The 17,131-nt window shown below is 32.5% G+C and overlaps 1 long non-coding RNA gene across 1 annotated transcript; it reads left to right on the top strand.

Annotated features, from left to right (window-relative positions):
- Positions 1-11,257: 11,257 nt before the first annotated feature.
- LOC120270047 lies at positions 11,258-11,800 on the top strand. Its single transcript, XR_005539550.1, has 3 exons — positions 11,258-11,438; positions 11,519-11,611; positions 11,711-11,800. It is a non-coding gene; the product is annotated as an uncharacterized LOC120270047 (long non-coding RNA).
- The last annotated feature ends 5,331 nt before the right edge of the window (positions 11,801-17,131 follow it).

Raw genomic sequence — 17,131 nt, forward strand, 5'->3', positions numbered from 1 at the left:
TATAATTAGCAGTCGAAAAAGCTATAAGCTTTTGCGACGACAATCAAAGTCATCGCAAAAACTATAGGCATTTGCGACTATCACTTTCTTTGGTCGCAAATACTATGTTTTTTTGCAACCAAGAACAATATCCATCGAAAAAAGTATGAGTTTTTGCGACCAACCAAAATTCCCTCGCGAAAACAATGTATTTTTGCAACCATTCAAAATGCCGTCGGAAAAACTACGATAGTTTGCGACCAACAATAATGCCCTCGCAACAACAATGCGCTTTTGCAACAAATATTGATGTTCGTTGCAAAAACTATAAGCTTTTGTAATGACCATTAAAATCATTGCAAAACTTTTAAGCATTTGCGACTACCACTTTTTTGGTTGCACATACTATAAGATTGTGACATAAATTGTCATACTGGTCACAAATACTATGATATTTTGCAACCAACAATAGTGCATGTTAGAAAGACAACGAGGTTTTGCAACCAACCATAATATGCCCTCACAAAACTATGAGCTACTGCCAACAACATTGATTGTCAATCCCAAAAACTATAAGCTTTTAACACAATAGCAAAAATTGTGAGATTTGGCAACAATATAATTGACAATAGCAAAAACCTTGAGGTTTTGACACAATTGCCAGTATTATCGCTAAAAATATGAATTTTCTGACCACCAATAATGGAATCACAAAACATGTAATAATAATAATAATAATAATAATAATGATTTATCTTAAATTTTGTAATGATTAATAAATCTCTATGTTAATACTTGATGCAAAAATCAACTCTCCATAAAAGTTTTTCGTACTATAGCTATAATTAGTCCATAGAAGATAGTTTAGTTTTTCTTTAATATTTTAACTGCACCCAAGAGTAACTATAAAGATCATAAAAGCACAACAATATAAATTAAACAAATTATGGAATTATAAAAATAATTTAACCATATTTATATAATAGACAAGAAGAGATTTTAATTTTTAAAATTATAAAGCCGTAATTAATTATTGTAATGATTATGATGTATATATAATTTAGAGGACTGCATATGTATAGAAATATTACAAAATTCAATTGATCATGCTGATGAATTTCATTTCGTCCCTTTGGTAGTACATATATCAAAGTTAAGTAAAATTAGATCATCAATAGTGCACATTAATATATGTATATGAAATATGATTTATGAAAAAGGAAAAAAAATCCAAAATAAAGTTAAAAAGTGGTATAAGATGCATCCAGTTGTCACAACACGAAGTCATTGAATTATGTTCCAACCTCTCATCACGGATTTGTAAGCTGTCTCATCTTAATTTGTTTTAGATAATGTTTGGAAATTAGATATTGTTTAAAATCAGACAAATAAATAAAAATAAAAGGGAGAAAGAGGGAGAAGGGTACTTCAAAACAGCTATAAATATGTATTTTTCTTCTAAAGTCAATATTATTTTAAAAAAATATTATACATAATGTTTAATTACGCTCTCGATATTTGTTAATAATACTCCCATGATGATATATATCATCAAAATTTGATTTATTTATTTATTGAGGAAAAACAATTTTTAATGAAAAATTTTTTTCCTAAATTTAAAGTATTTATTTTAAATTTTGGAAAAAACTAAGGATCAACAATTTAGAAAATGATGATGAAATTAGCAAGATTGATTCATATATAAACATGTTTCTTGGTGATTCATATATAACCATAGTATCTCCTTTATCTTTACTTTTAGTTTTTGTTATATTACATTAAATCCTATTAGATCTAAAAAAAGTGGAATAACTTATTGTTGAGCTTTTAATTCGTTTTGTGGTATGATCTTTTAACTTAAAAAATAATTCCATCAATAAATATTTTCAACATATACTTAAATTTTAAAAAACCTTACATAAATACTAAAGATGAAGCATACTAAAATTAGTTCGAATACTACTAATTTCACAAAACAAAATTATTATTCCCTTTAAACAAAATTAAAAATAATTCAAAAAATTTAAAAAGACTCTCTCGATTCACATAAAAGATTATAATTACTACTAGTAATAAAATGCATATCTTGTGAATAATGATTCACATAGACAAACTTATATGTTATCCTGCATCATAAGACATATATAAAATATACCCAAATTCCACACCCCAATGTGATGGACTAAGTTGCATAACATCCAAAGTCCTAGGTTTTGGTCCAAACTTTAAATAGATAGATAAATAAATAAATAAATCTTAAGGAAATTTAAAATAAATAAAAGTATTTATTAAAAAAATGAATCAAAATTTATATTTAATCACATTGGAAATTTAGTCTGGGATGTTATTTTGATTTAGTTTTTTGGTAAAAAAATTTTAATTAAATTTTAACGAAATTTAGTCATAATTATTAGATGGAATCACATTGGATACCTAAGTTTTTGAATAATTTAGATTTAATCAATATTTAAAACATTTGTCTTAAATAATTTAAATTAATTATAAAAACTTAAAAATTTAAAATTTTTATTTGGTTTTATTCTTTAAAATTTATGAAAATATTACAAAAATAGGAAAAAAATACAATAATACCATAAAATAGAGAATAAGAAAATTTTCTTTTTTATGTTGGATATATATTTATAAAATTATTATTTTTTCTTTTTTAAAATATTTGAAAGAGAGTACAGAAACTTTTATAAATTATAAAATTTCATTAAAAGATAATGTTTTTTATCTTTGAGAAAGAAAACCAGCTGGCTTTTCTCACCAACCATCATCTTCTCCCTAATCTTCTCACCGACGCATCATCTTGTCCAGTTGGCAGCGCTCTTTCTCTTTTCTTCTCCCGGTCCACCGTTGTTTGCCCTTGTTTTTGAGTCAGTCGGCTACTGACGACATGCCCTATACTTCCCAGGCAATGATCTAGCAGCACTCTTTTTAGAATCAGTACGTCGTTAGGGGCTCCGTGCGCCGTGGGTCGTCGTGTTCCGACTCGACTCGGCGTCGGGTTGGTGTATCTTGCCGTAAGCGATGTATTTTCTCGTGAGCGTCTCGAGCCTTCGCGGACTCGACTTGGCCGGCAACCCTCGCTGCCGTCGTGGACGGGACTCGCAACCTCACCGGAGATCCGGGTCTCTCGATCGCTTCGGTATTTAACTTCATAATTAATTTACTTGATCAACACTTGTTCTTATTATTCTTTGGATTTTTTCATGAGATATATATTAAGTTGTGAAAAACATATATTGCCTTCTATTACTAGCAATTAATGTTGTTAGTTTTCTAGAAACAATGTCTCCATTATATTAAAAAACAAGTTAAAATCTTTTAATTAATCATATGATGAAACACTTTCTATCAAATTTCAAATGTTAATATTCATAAAAAATACACATCTTAATTAATTATAACAATGCAAGAATTAATCCAACGAGGCATAATGAACTAATTAATTATTTGGTTATCTAGTTCTACTTTTCTTCTTCTTTTTCCTCACGATTCGAGGGTGCATGATGAACAAACAAAGAGATTCTCTTTAAGTTATATGCAAACCATAGTTTTCCAAAGATATATGCAACATTTATATATATATATATATATATATATATATATATATATATATATATATATAAGTTAAAGAGATTAAATGCAATGTTAATAATCAAGGTGGTGGGTGGGAACCTCTTGAATATGGTGTATCGCCAATATTGTTCATAAGTTTGAAGGCATAATGATATATACTAGTGCTTGGATTTCTCTAGCTAAGGTTTGAACTTTCTAGCCATGGACAAGTCCTAGTGGTTTCTTCTTCTTTTAGCTCTAGGACGACCCTTACGTTTATAATGAACATGCATGCATTATATCAATGCATGCAGTTCTCTCTACAATAACTAACCATGTATATATTATTCCCTTTTAATCCCACTTCCTTATGAAATTCCATGTGACATCATGCACTATATATATTACATAATCATCTTGGTAAAAATGCATATAAAGTTCGAAGTGGATGTTGTTTTTGTTTTGTTTTATTAATGTGTTTTTGGAAAGAGATAAAGGTAGACATATATACTTGTCACTTGATATTCTTGTTTTATAAACTAAAACTAAACTAGATATAGTTTTTAAACATGTCGATATGATGTCTCCCCACAACATATCATTTTTTAATATATGACTTGATCTTATCTTTATCTCCCAAAACATTTTCTTTGTTACTATTTTAGATATTAAAAAAATTAAGTAATTAATAAGAGATGATGATCTGAGTTTGCATTGAAGTTGAATGAATGGCATGCAGAGAGGGAATAAGTTGCAAGGTGATTAGAAATAATGGTGGCATGGTGGTCCTAAGAAAATGATATTAAGTCAGTTATAAGTTGTGAACTAATTAATAATGGAGAGAAAAAGTAAAAAAGGGACATGCTCACTTGCTCAGAGACATTTGAGACATGCATAGTGCACTATCAATTGAGCAAAAGGTGACGGGTCCCTCTTACCTGATTTATTAAAAATCAAAATATTTATATATTTTAATATACATATATATATATGTATATTTAATGGTGGTGCCCACTATGAGAACTGTATTCACTGTATCCACTAAAGCCATAAGTTTCTTTTCTTGTTCAAACCCCAGCTTTGATATCTTCTTTAAGATCCTTACTCAACTTAGGGAATTATTGCTCTCTATTTTCTATGTGTGGGTGTTTTAAGTCAACTTTGGAGAAGAAGGAGACATACCATTGGAGTGGCCATTTTTAGATCATGGTTCTATTTTAGTAGAATAGAATTATCATTTCATAGTAAGTGAGAGTAGTGAAAACTAAACATGTGTGTATATGTAACATGTTACATATCTAAGAAAGAGAAGAAAAGAGGAAAAAGGTAACATTATATTGTCATTACATATATATATATATTTGTCTTGGGGGACCTAATTAATTAATTATTTAGTGAACTTGTTATAATTTATTATATTGTTTGTATATGTTTCTTGGACACACAAGTAGTCACAATCTGCATTGGGTTTTGTCAAAACTTCTTTATCATATTGTGACATTATATATAATAAGAGAATATGTGTTATATTAAAACACCATATATCTTGAAACTAGCAATGGGCCCATGGCCTTAAATTATCAATCATACAACCCACCATTTACTAGCATATATATTTATTACAAGCCCATCTACCTACCATACATTATTTGAGTATGGATTTCCATGTTTCTCCATTGCAACTTAGGTATTGTTATTTGACAACTCATCTATGCACATACAAAGGTACACACTTCTGATGAACATGGTACAATAAACCAGTGCAAGCCACCTAGCTTGTTTTCTTAGTCAACTAATTGAACAGCAAGTCTAGGCTAATCAAAGGAGGCAAGACACAATGGAGTGTTAGAAAACATCTATCTTTCTTTGTGTTGTAAACAAACGTTTTTCTTATTTTGAATTTTTTTTATATTTAATATTGTTTTTAAAAAATGGGTATACTAAAACTAATAAAACACTAAACAAACCAATTAAAAGTTAGTTCAAATGATAGATTTACTTTTACTTAAGTCATTATTTTTGGAGTTCAAATATTAATTTGTGTATAAAAAAATTAACACATGTCTGAGAGATTTTTTATAGAGCTTTCCGTACTTTTATTCAAACTTTTTTAAAAGTTCACAAACTAATAAAAAATCGGTGGTTAAAGACCATCAACATATGTTATCATCTATTTAAACCATCAAATTCATGTTTAAATGACTATAAACTCATGCATGTGTTTATTGTTTTTCTTTAGTTTGAGAAAAGAAAATCAAAGAAAAATTATTAATTAATAAATCATAAAATTTGCAACTTGATGTGTACTATAAGAATATATAGCTAAATATACCTACGTGTGTTTTATATATATATATATATATATATATATATATATATATATATATATATATATATATATATATATATATATTCTAACTCATGATTATTATTGTTGTTTTCAGATTATTTTTGTGAAAAAAAGTGCGAGGGAAAATTGCATGCGAGTATCAAATTTTTGAAGAATTATTTAGTGAGTTGATTCATTGATGCTAATGTTGGTTTCAAAAATTATCTCATACTCATTATCTGAGAAATATTTTTAATGCTTAGATGCTATGCCCAGCTACTATTAATTTTTAATCATAAGACAATCACTTACGCTTTTTTATGGGAACATGCAGGTAAATACTGTTTTCACTAAAAGATTGAAACAAGTTCCATCTTTTAGAAAGGTAAGATAATGTTATAGCTTTAATTAGTTGGATGTTCCCATCATATAGTTCAAGATTTGTTGGTTATGGATTAATTTGATTAATTTAGATATTTATAACCAATGGTTCTTTACAAATTCTTTTTTAAGTATTGAATATAGCTAAATATAAATGTTTATTGCAATATAATATCACATAACAGGGTTCCTTAATTTTAAATTCTTGATAAACTATTATATCGTAGTGATTTAATTTTGCATAAAGTTATTATCTATTTACTAATTTGAAAGCGATTATAACATCATGACAAGGTTCCTTTGTTTTAAATTCTTGAAAAGCTATTATATCTTAGTGATTTAATTTCTTTTTTTCGCATGAAATTATTAACATGTGGGTGTTTTCATGTATCACCAATAAGTATGTTTGCCAACATAGACTAAAAACCTTGATATTACATGCTCATTCTTAATCTCGTAAAAATAAAGTTTAAAAAGAAGTAATGTTTATAACTTACAGGAAACCGATGACAACAATACTGATAATAAGAAGCATTGTAGAAATTGAAATGACTCTTGATAAGTCTTGGATGAATCTTCCTACCAGATCATGCATAGAGTATTTTTAATGGTGTTGAAAAAAATTTCTTGATTATGCATTTGATCATGTGAAAGATGAAGACATGAAAATTAATTGTCCTTGTGTGGACTGTTGCAATAGATATCGACTAATTAGAGAAGAAGTCCACATCCATTTATTATATAGAGGAATTATGCGGAATTATAACTTTTGGTATTTGCACGGAGAAGAAGATAGTGATGGCAAAGACAGTGATAAGTTGGTTTATAAGGAAGACGTACATGAGGTGGATATGAAAAAAGTTGATGATATGGTTGATATTATTGCATATGTCTATTCCCATATAGGAAATGAAAGAGAACACAATCCTAATAACCCTCAAGAGCCAAATGAAGATGCAAAAAAAATTTCAAATTATTGGATGATGCTAAACAACTTTTATTTCCTGGTTGTGACAAGTATTCTATCTTATCCTTTGTGGTGAAATTAATGGATATCAAGTGTATGAATGCTTTGAGTAATAATTCATTTAACATGTTGTTGACATTGTTGAAGGATGCATTTCCTATGTGTAAAACAATGCCAAATTAAAACTATGAAGCAAAGAAAATGGTCAGTGATCTTGGTTTGCATTATGAAAAAATTGATGCATGTCAAAATGATTATATTATCTACTACAAAGAGCATTCAGATGCAACTCAATGTCCGGTTTGTGGTCTTTGAAGATGGAAATCAAATGAAAGCAGTGATATAAAAGAAAAGAAAAAAATTGCCAATAAAGTACTAAGATATTTTCCTATTACACCAAGATTACAAAGACTTTTTATGTCTCCAAAAACAGCTAAAGATATGAGGTGGCATAGTGAAAAACGCATAAATGATGGAGTCCTACGTCATCCAGCAGATGCAGAGTCTTGGAGAAATTTTGACAATATTTATAATCATTTTGCTTGTGATCCTCGAAATGTAAGGCTTGGTTTAGCTACTGATGGATTCAATCCTTTTGGGAATATGAATATTGCGTACAGCATTTGGCCGGTTATTTTGTTTCCTTATAATCTTCCGCCATGGATGTGCATGAAAGAGTCATATTCATTTGTAACTTTATTGATTCCAGGACCTAGAGGCCCAGGAAATGACATTGATGTATACATGAGGCAATTGATTGATGAATTGAAAATTCTTTGGGAATCCGGGGTGGATACTTATGATGCATCAATGAAAGAGAATTTTCAAATGAGGTCAGCACTAATGTGGACTATAAATGATTTTCCTGCATATGGCTATGTTTCTGGTTGGAGTACTCAAGGAAAGCTAGCTTGTCCTTGTTGTAATAATAAGACATGCCATTATCATTTGTGGAATGGGGCCAAAACTTGTTACATGGGGGCATCGATCGATTTTTACCACTAAATCATAAATGGCGAGAACAAAGCGAGACAATTTGATGGTACAAAAGAAAGAAGAGCTTCACCAAAATAGCTAAGTGGTGATGATGTTCTTAACCAACTTCGTCTTTTGAAGCAAATGGAGTTTGGGAAAGCAAGGAAAAAGCAAAAACTTCTTGGCTAGGGAATTGAACAAAATTGGAAAAAACATAGTATTTTTTTCAATTTACCCTATTGGCATAACCAAATGTTGCGTCATAACTTGGATGTGATGCATATTGAAAAAAAAATGTATTTGACAATATTATTGGAACACTAATGAATATTGAGGGTAAAACAAAAGATTCATTGAAGGCTCGTCTAGATTTACAGGAGATGGGCATTCGACAACCACTCCATCCAAAAGAAGTTAATGGAAGGATATTGCTACCTGCTGCTTGTTATATGTTGTCAAATGATGAAAAGAGAGCTTTATGTCAATGGTTACAACAAATTAAATTTCCCGATGGCTACTCAGCAAATTTGTCAAGGTGTGTAAATGTTAAAGATAACAGAATATCTGGAATGAAAACACATGATTGCCATGTGTTTTTGGAGAGGCTACTGCCATTAGCTATATGAGATCTATTACCTCGACTCGAGTTTCTCGATGCTTTTGACGAACTAAGTATGTTTTTAAAGCTTTGTGTTCTAAAAATTTTAAGATCGAAGATTTGGATCGACTTCAAGAACAAAATTGCACGTACTCTTTGTAAGTTAGAAAAAAATATTTCCACCATCTTTCTTTGATATTATGGTACATTTACTCTATTCATTTAGCTTGGGAAGCTAAAGTTGGTGGCCCAGATCAACTATAGATGGATGTATTCTATTGAAAGGTAAATGTCAAAAATAATTGCTTATTACTTAATCCCTTTGTTTGCTTTTTGAAGGATTTATAACAAGTCCTCTTGTGTAGATATATGCATAAACTTAAGGGGTATGTTCGTAATAAATCACGGCCAGAAGGATCCATTGCTGAAGGTTACCTAGCTGATGAGTGTTTGACATTTTGTTCTCGATACTTGCATGGAATTGAAACAAAAATTCAATCGTCCGTAAAAGAAATTATGATGCGATTCAAGACGAGTATCATCTATGTCAATTTTCTGTGGACTTGGACAACCTTTTGGGAAACCCGAAGATGCAAGAGTTGAGTAATGGCTTTTTAAATGCGGCTATTATTTATGTCCTTCAAAACTGTGAAGATGTTGAATCATTTATTAGGTAAAAGTACTCATTTAAATAATTAATTATAGTGCAAACATTTAATCAAATTATTGTTAAAATCTCTCCTTGATTTTTATAGTGAACATAAGAGCATCCTATCTAAAACTGGAGTTAGGAATATTGATGAGATTCACAAACGTGAATTCCCTTCTTGGTTTGAAAAAAGAGTAAGTTAATTATTTCATTGTAATATATTGTTTACTAATTGATTATGCTAAAAATTAATACAAGTGTTTCGAATTTTGGTATATTATTCAGATAATTGATGCATATAATGGAAATGTTGAAGAAAAGGACATAAATATGCTTGCTTTGGCACGGGGCCCTGAACAAAGTGTAAATTGTTATCCAGGGTACTATATCAATGGATTTAGGTTTCACACAAGAGATCGTGATGTAAATAAAAAAACCCAAAATAGTGGAGTTATGGTTAAAGGGGAAGGAAATAATGGAGAGCTGTCATATTACGGAGTTATAGTGGACATAATTGAACTTCGTTATACTGGAGGGAATAAAATCACACTATTTAGATGTGATTGGTATGATACTCTTCGGGAGGGTGTTGGTTATAAAAACGATCATCATGGAATTGTTAGTGTTAACATGAAACGGAAACTGCATACGAATGAACCATTTGTTCTTGCATCTCAAGTCACTCAAGTTTATTATATTAAATGCTTGAAAGATCCTACTTGGGCAACGATGAATCGAGGCAAAGCCAAGAAATCTTTATGAAATGCCAGAAAATGAAGATGAACCATACCAAGAAGACTATATAGTTCATGATATAAATGGATTACAACATCAACATGATTTTGAAGATATAGATTGGAGTAAACATGGAGTTGAAGATATGATATTAGACTAATTGAAGCTTCTATCGGGTTCCAATTATTTTAATTTTTATTATTGTACCATTTGGTGAGTTTCATTGTTTTTATGTGAATAATTTTTAGTATCCATCTATTTATGATGCTTCAGTTGATTTCTTAATTTTCACATATACTATTTAATCTATTGATTGCATGTTAATATTCGCTCTTTTTTTCTTTTTTTATAGTTGGAAATCATCACATTGAAGATTTCAAAAACGATATTCAACCATGGCAAAAGAAAGGAAAAAGCTCGAGTTAGAAATGAGGCAACATCAACGTTACAAGATGATAAAATATCAAATCAAATAGAAGAAGAAAATGTAGAAACTAATCCCAATCATTCAGAAGCACCATCATCAAATCCATCAACTAATGAAGTATGTTCTTCGGCTCCCCCAACCAAAAGACACAAAAAGGGTGCTAAAATAAATTTTTAATATTTATGTATGTATGCATTATGTATTATATGTTATAAATATTTTCAAATTCATAGATCATGCTATTGGGGAACAAAATGTCATAGGAAAAGCTAAAGGTGTCAAATCAGGAGAGGGAATTGAGGTTGAGATATATGATGGAAGGTAAATATACTATGTTATGATAACTCCTTTATATATTGTTAATGACAAAAGCGTGAACCATGATTATACTGGGTTTGAGAAATATAATTTTAGAAAATTTTTTTCATATATTTTTTTATTATAATTTAAACATCATGACTTATGGTATGCATTTCACAATGGATATGCAGGATTGTAACACCAAAAAGCCGTTAGTGAGATACATGTACTTTTCCACCAAAAAATTAATGGAGCATGGATATCTTATTCGAATATCCAAACTCGGAGTTGGACACACTTTTTTTGCTCGCTTTTTGATCGTAGGGTTTCTCACATAGACAAACTGAAGAAGAAGTGAAACAAGCATTTGAAAATTCCGTGAGATATCGATATGCTGATTGGATGTTGCGTATAAGGAAACCAATTTTTAAAAAACACCAAACAAGAGAAGCTCGCTACAAGAACCCACCTTCTTTCATTCCTATTAATGTGTGGAAAGAAATGGTAGATAAGTGGATGGGAGCTAATTGGCAGGTTTGATATCTACAAACTTTTGTGTTTTGTTTTTGTTACTAAAAATAATGAAGAATCTTATATTACTAGTATGTGTACAGAACAAAAGTGACAAAAATAAGGTTAATCGATCACAATCGCAAATAATCCACACTACTGGTAGAGTTTCGATGGCTAAACATAGGAGTGATATGGTGATTACGGATTTTATTTTTAAATATTTCTTTATTTTTTATGAATACATATCTTTATTTTACTTTCTAATGAATATCTTTTAATTTTAATAATTATAGGTTAAAGAGACCGGTTCAGAACTAGGCCCAATTGATTGTTTCAAAAAATTTCATACAAAAAAAGATGGAGAGACTTGGCCTGCTGAGAAAGCGAAAGATTTATTTGTATGATTTTGTTTTATATTATTGTTTAACCTTGGAGCTATTAAATTGAATATTTATAATTATTTTTCATTATCAGGGATCAAATGGAGAATATTAGGTCAATCGCAACATCTCGAGGGCTCATTGATCAATGAATGGGAAATCTATCGCAATATTCAGGTGAGAACCTAGTCATGGTCGTGTGCTTGGATTAGGTACATGTGTAAAAGGAAAAGATGTTTATGGTAGTAGTTTCTCTCAAACTTGCAGCAAAAAATGTGAAGAAAATCAAAAAAGGAAAGAAGAAGAATGGGAGGGTCATTTCAAGAAAATGGAATCCATTATTAATGAATTGCAGCAACAAGTACCTGTCATGGTTCAAACAATATTGCAAAGCTTGGGCGTACCTAGTGCACCAATAGCTACTCAGGTATAACTAATATTATTTGATGTTATTTGATATATGGTTATATCATGTTAAAATTATAGTCAATGTAATTTATGTTTTTATGGCATGTGTATTTGATTTATTATAACATTGTAATAGGACTTATGTATTTTTTTTCTATTGATTATTTTGTTTTATGTTATCTTATTTTATTTTGAAGGGTGGCGCTAATTGACTTAGAGATTTGAGTATTAATTCTCATGATAATATAACAAAGGAATCGGGAAATATCAATGTAAATGACAACAATGACAATAGCTTCGTGGAAGATTGCGAAAGAGGTGATGATCCTCATGATGACGATGGCGATAATGATGAAGATGGTGATGAAGACGATGACGATGGTGGTGGCGATGATGAAGAAGATGATGATGATTGAAAATTTTTACTTTTTTGAACATGTTTAGTTTGCATTGAATCGATATCTTAAATTCTTAGTGACTCAATGTTTAATTTTTTTATTTTCATAACACTTTAATTTCTTAGATTTTGACCTATCATTGAATTTTTGTTTTCAATTGAGTAAATGTTCAATAGCAATGGAGTTGATGTTGTGTATGTTTATTTTTATAAAAATTCAGATTCTATTGTAATACAAAGTAGCATAAAAACAGGGGTAGATGTCTTTGAATTTTTTTCAAAAAGCGTATTTGCAACGGACATAATTTGGTTGCAAATTATACTTGCAAGAAAAATACTCTTTTTACGACAGACTCATAATTTGTTGAAAATAATACCCATTTGCAACGGTTACAATCGAGTAGCAAATAATACCCATTTGCAACGGTTACAATCGAGTCGCAAATAATTACCCATTTGCGAGGGCAATCAAATCATCGAAAATGTTAAATATTTGCGACGACCATCATTTTGTAGCATATACAACCTTTTGCAATGCCCATCCCATCGTTGCAAATAATAGTCATTTGTGACCACCACATTTGGTCGCAAATAATATGATTTTGCAACGGCTTAATACCGTTGCAAAAAAAAGTCGTTGCTATGTTCGTCGCATTGTCAATGTTTTTGCCATGAAACATCTTATTTTTTGCGACGGCCTTTCCCCGTCGCAATATGTATCATTTGCGACGGTGAGTTGCAAACGGTATCTTTTGCGATGGAAGCAGATACGACGGCGTGCGACGGTGAGATACCGTCGCAAAAGAGCATTTACGACGGCAATTAATCTTTTGCGACGGCAATGGGTCATTGCAAAAAGTCAATTTTCTTGTAGTGTTAGCAGCAACAGCACAGGAGCCTGAGAGCAGCACCGAAACTTGACTTCCCCTTTACTTTCTTGCATTTTATTTTACTTTTCTTATTTTTAGACTTGTTCACTAAGAAATGATTCTCCTTCTGAGTTTATTTTAATTTTTCGCATCATCGAGTTGTATTCATTGCTTCATCTTTTATATACACTCGAGTTATTTTATCTTTATTGAGCTTCACTGAACCCCCTCATGAATGCGTGCAGATGGTCTTGTCTTCTTGGGAATTGAGACTTAGTCATGGGCACGGCCAAGGTGCTGAGGCACTTGGCCGTGTGAGCCTCTCAACCCGTCGGAACACTACTCCCATGGAATTAGCTTCATCAAACGCAACACTAGGACTCAGGGGAGTATTGTTTTGATTGCTTCTCCCACATTTGCTTTTGAATGATATATATATTCTGAGTGAGCTTGCATGTGTACATTGAGGACAATGTAAAACTTAAGTGTGTGTGTGTGTGGGGGAGATTCATAATGCTCACATCTTTTCTATTATTCTTGATTGGTATATGCTCACATAGCCAATGGCGGTTCACCTTAGTTGCAATGATTGTATTCTTAAGTTTAGGAGAATTTCTAACATTGAATGTTTTCATGCTCTAGTTCTTGCTTGAATTTTTAGGAATTTTTGCCCGATTTACACTTAGTGCACTACTCACTCTTTGAACTCTATTGGAAACTCATGTTCGATGTTAAAGGGACTAGTTAGGTTTATTTTCTTGTGCTAAAAAAAAAATTGATGAAAATGAAAAGAAGGAACAAAATAGTTTTATTGTTTATTTGTGTTTGTTGGGTGGAAAGAGTTACCACACCTATGAAGAATGAAGCTACTCTCATAAGTCGGATACTAGTTATGCCCTAATTAGAGAAAGAGCTATCTCATAGGATGAGTGAAAGCTACCACCTTGAAAGTGTGAAAGCCACCTTATCGGGCGCTTTGGAAAGAGCTACCTTAGAGGATGTGTGAAGCTACTACCATCTTTGAAATTGTTGTCATTTTTGTAGATAAATAATTCCCTTGCACTTAGAACTTTGAGGAGTATATCTTGGGTTGTTTTGAGTGAGTTCACACACATACACGAAATTTGGGTTTGTTGTCCTTTTTGATTCAAGTTTTTAGCTAGAGCATTAAATTTTTCATATTTAGTGTTGAAATTTTCCATCATTGTAGAATATTTTCATTGTATACCTTGGTGAACCTAAGGCCAAGCACTTTCAATATTTTCTTCATCAATGCACAGAATGATTTAATGTTTGCTTGAGGACAAGCAAAAGCTTAAATGTGGGGGAGTTTGATAAGTGCTTGTGCGATACGAATACGAAGCGTTCATTCCTTATGTTGAGCATTACTTTTCCAGGGTTTTTACACTAATATGTGTGTTTTTATGTTACTTTTATGCAGGTAGGGTTGTGAGGCCGAGTTTGAAGGAAATAGGCCAATGTGGATCATAATGCACCAATTTTGGAGGAAATCTTGCTAAAGTTCAAACGCGAAGACATAGGTCAGGTGTGAGATGCTAGAGTGTGTGCCAACCTCCTCGTATTCGAGTGGGCACATCCATTTGGAGGGGCACAAAGGCAGTCACATTCGAGCATTCCGACTTATGCACATATAACAAGAGCTCCACCAACGTGTACACCATTGAAGAAGCAAGTGATCCACGATGTGAACGTGTGCCCGTTGCGTTACCGCGATGAAAGTATGGAATTAGGAAGCTATTCAGGTCGACTGTAGCAGAGCCCCTTAGCAATACTGTAGCAGCACTGCTCACAGCCGGCCGAGAAACTAGAGAAACAGAAAATCGAAACGGGCGTGTGGAAATTATCCACGGCCGTGTGGAAATTCCGCACGGGCGCGTGGAGCATCCACGCCCGTGTAGTCGTCCGATTCCAGCCCTATTTAAAGCCTATTTAGCCCCGATTTTGGTATTCTTTTCTCCATCTTTTCTCCAACTTGAGAGAGGGCTTCGGCTAGGGTTTCAAGGGGTATTGGCCAAGGTTTTGGAGAGGTTCTACGGCTCCGACATCGTCATTGCTTAGGAAGAAGGTTGGTAGGGGAGCTTCCGTCAAGGTGTATCCTATACCGGACGAGGGAATCCTTGGACGACGAGTAGAGGACTTTCCACACGACCATCGACACGACTATCGAGGGGGTTTCTTTATGGATTCATTGCTTTTACATTCTATTTCTTTGATTGTACTTAGCTCCATGGAGAGCTAAACCCCTAGTGGGTACTCGGGTATTGTGAACCCTAGGATGTATTTGTTTCTTTCAACCTCTTTATTATGCTTTCAATAAATTGATGTTTATTGTGAGTTCCAACCTTGAATGCTTGATTGTATGAACATTTCCCCAGAGTGACACTAGGGGTGAGAGTTCTTGTTAGTAACCTTGTGAGTGAGTGACACACCACGAGTGTTAGACAATGCTAGGTTGGAGAGGGTTGAGAGGGTGAGTCGAGAGGTACAGGAGCGTCCCCTTTCCCCTCCGGCGTGATAGATTCTACCTACGTTCCTCGAGTTCTTTGCGGCCATAATAGAGTGAATGGTCTAAGGGATGAACTTCCGCTGGGGCTTAGTTGCGCGTGCAACGGAGTGAAGCGTTGAGGTGATCTTAGTATCTAGGGATCAATTGTGGTTAGGGACCTTCCACCTGGACCAAAGGGTTAGGTCTATAATTAGGAAGAGATTTATCACTTGGAATCCCTAGAGCTCATTGCAACTCTATGCGAGTGCGAGGTGTTGAGATTGTTCGATTTCTCCTCCGGGACATGTATAGAGTTAGGCATAGTTGACCTTAGATTTGGGACTATGTAATTAAGGATTTCCACGACTCATCATTGCATTGATTAGGAAGCATAATAAAGGGTTCTTTCACTTGAAACAATTATCCTAGGTGGAGCATTATCCGGTACCCCATCTTTATCGATTGCCTTACCCCCTTCTTTACTTTTGCTCTCTTACTTGTTGCTTTTACTGTTGAGAATTGAATCATTGTCACACTCATTATCATTGATCTTTTACATAACTAAGAATCGAATTAAGTATTTTTATTCCCTACTCCCTGTGGATTCGATACCCGCTCACCTGGGATTATTACTTCGACAAACCCGTGCACTTGCGGGATATACGCAAGGGGACCTTGTCAAATACCTATAATTATTCTATATTGCAAACTAAATTTTAGTTTTCTTCTATGCTTAAATCGTGGTTTTGATTGACTTAAAATGGGTTTATTTAGTGATGTTTCATACTTGAAAAGTATTATTGTTCAAAGGAAAGGATTTTAAGTTTGTTACTTGATTCATAAGTTGTGCATTGATTTATGTTAAAATCATTGGATATGCTTATGTTTATCATTTCCGTGTGGAAATGACAGCTATTTTGGATATTGTATTTTGTCCTGGTTGTGGACTCCTCGTTGTGAGATGCATGTTTGTATTACTTGGTTGGTGACATCGTACTGCAGTAGCCAGTCTTCACGGCTAGCCTATTGAGGTGACATAGAAGACCGGCAGACTTATTGGTCCTATTTAGGTGGGAGTATAGAGCCCTGACAGAATGTTCATCGAAAAGCCGTGGTCACCACACTGTGGACCGATGGGTCAACGTTAAGGACAT

Source organism: Dioscorea cayenensis, chromosome 10, assembly GCF_009730915.1.
Source record: "Dioscorea cayenensis subsp. rotundata cultivar TDr96_F1 chromosome 10, TDr96_F1_v2_PseudoChromosome.rev07_lg8_w22 25.fasta, whole genome shotgun sequence".
Taxonomy (NCBI): Eukaryota; Viridiplantae; Streptophyta; class Magnoliopsida; order Dioscoreales; family Dioscoreaceae; genus Dioscorea; species Dioscorea cayenensis.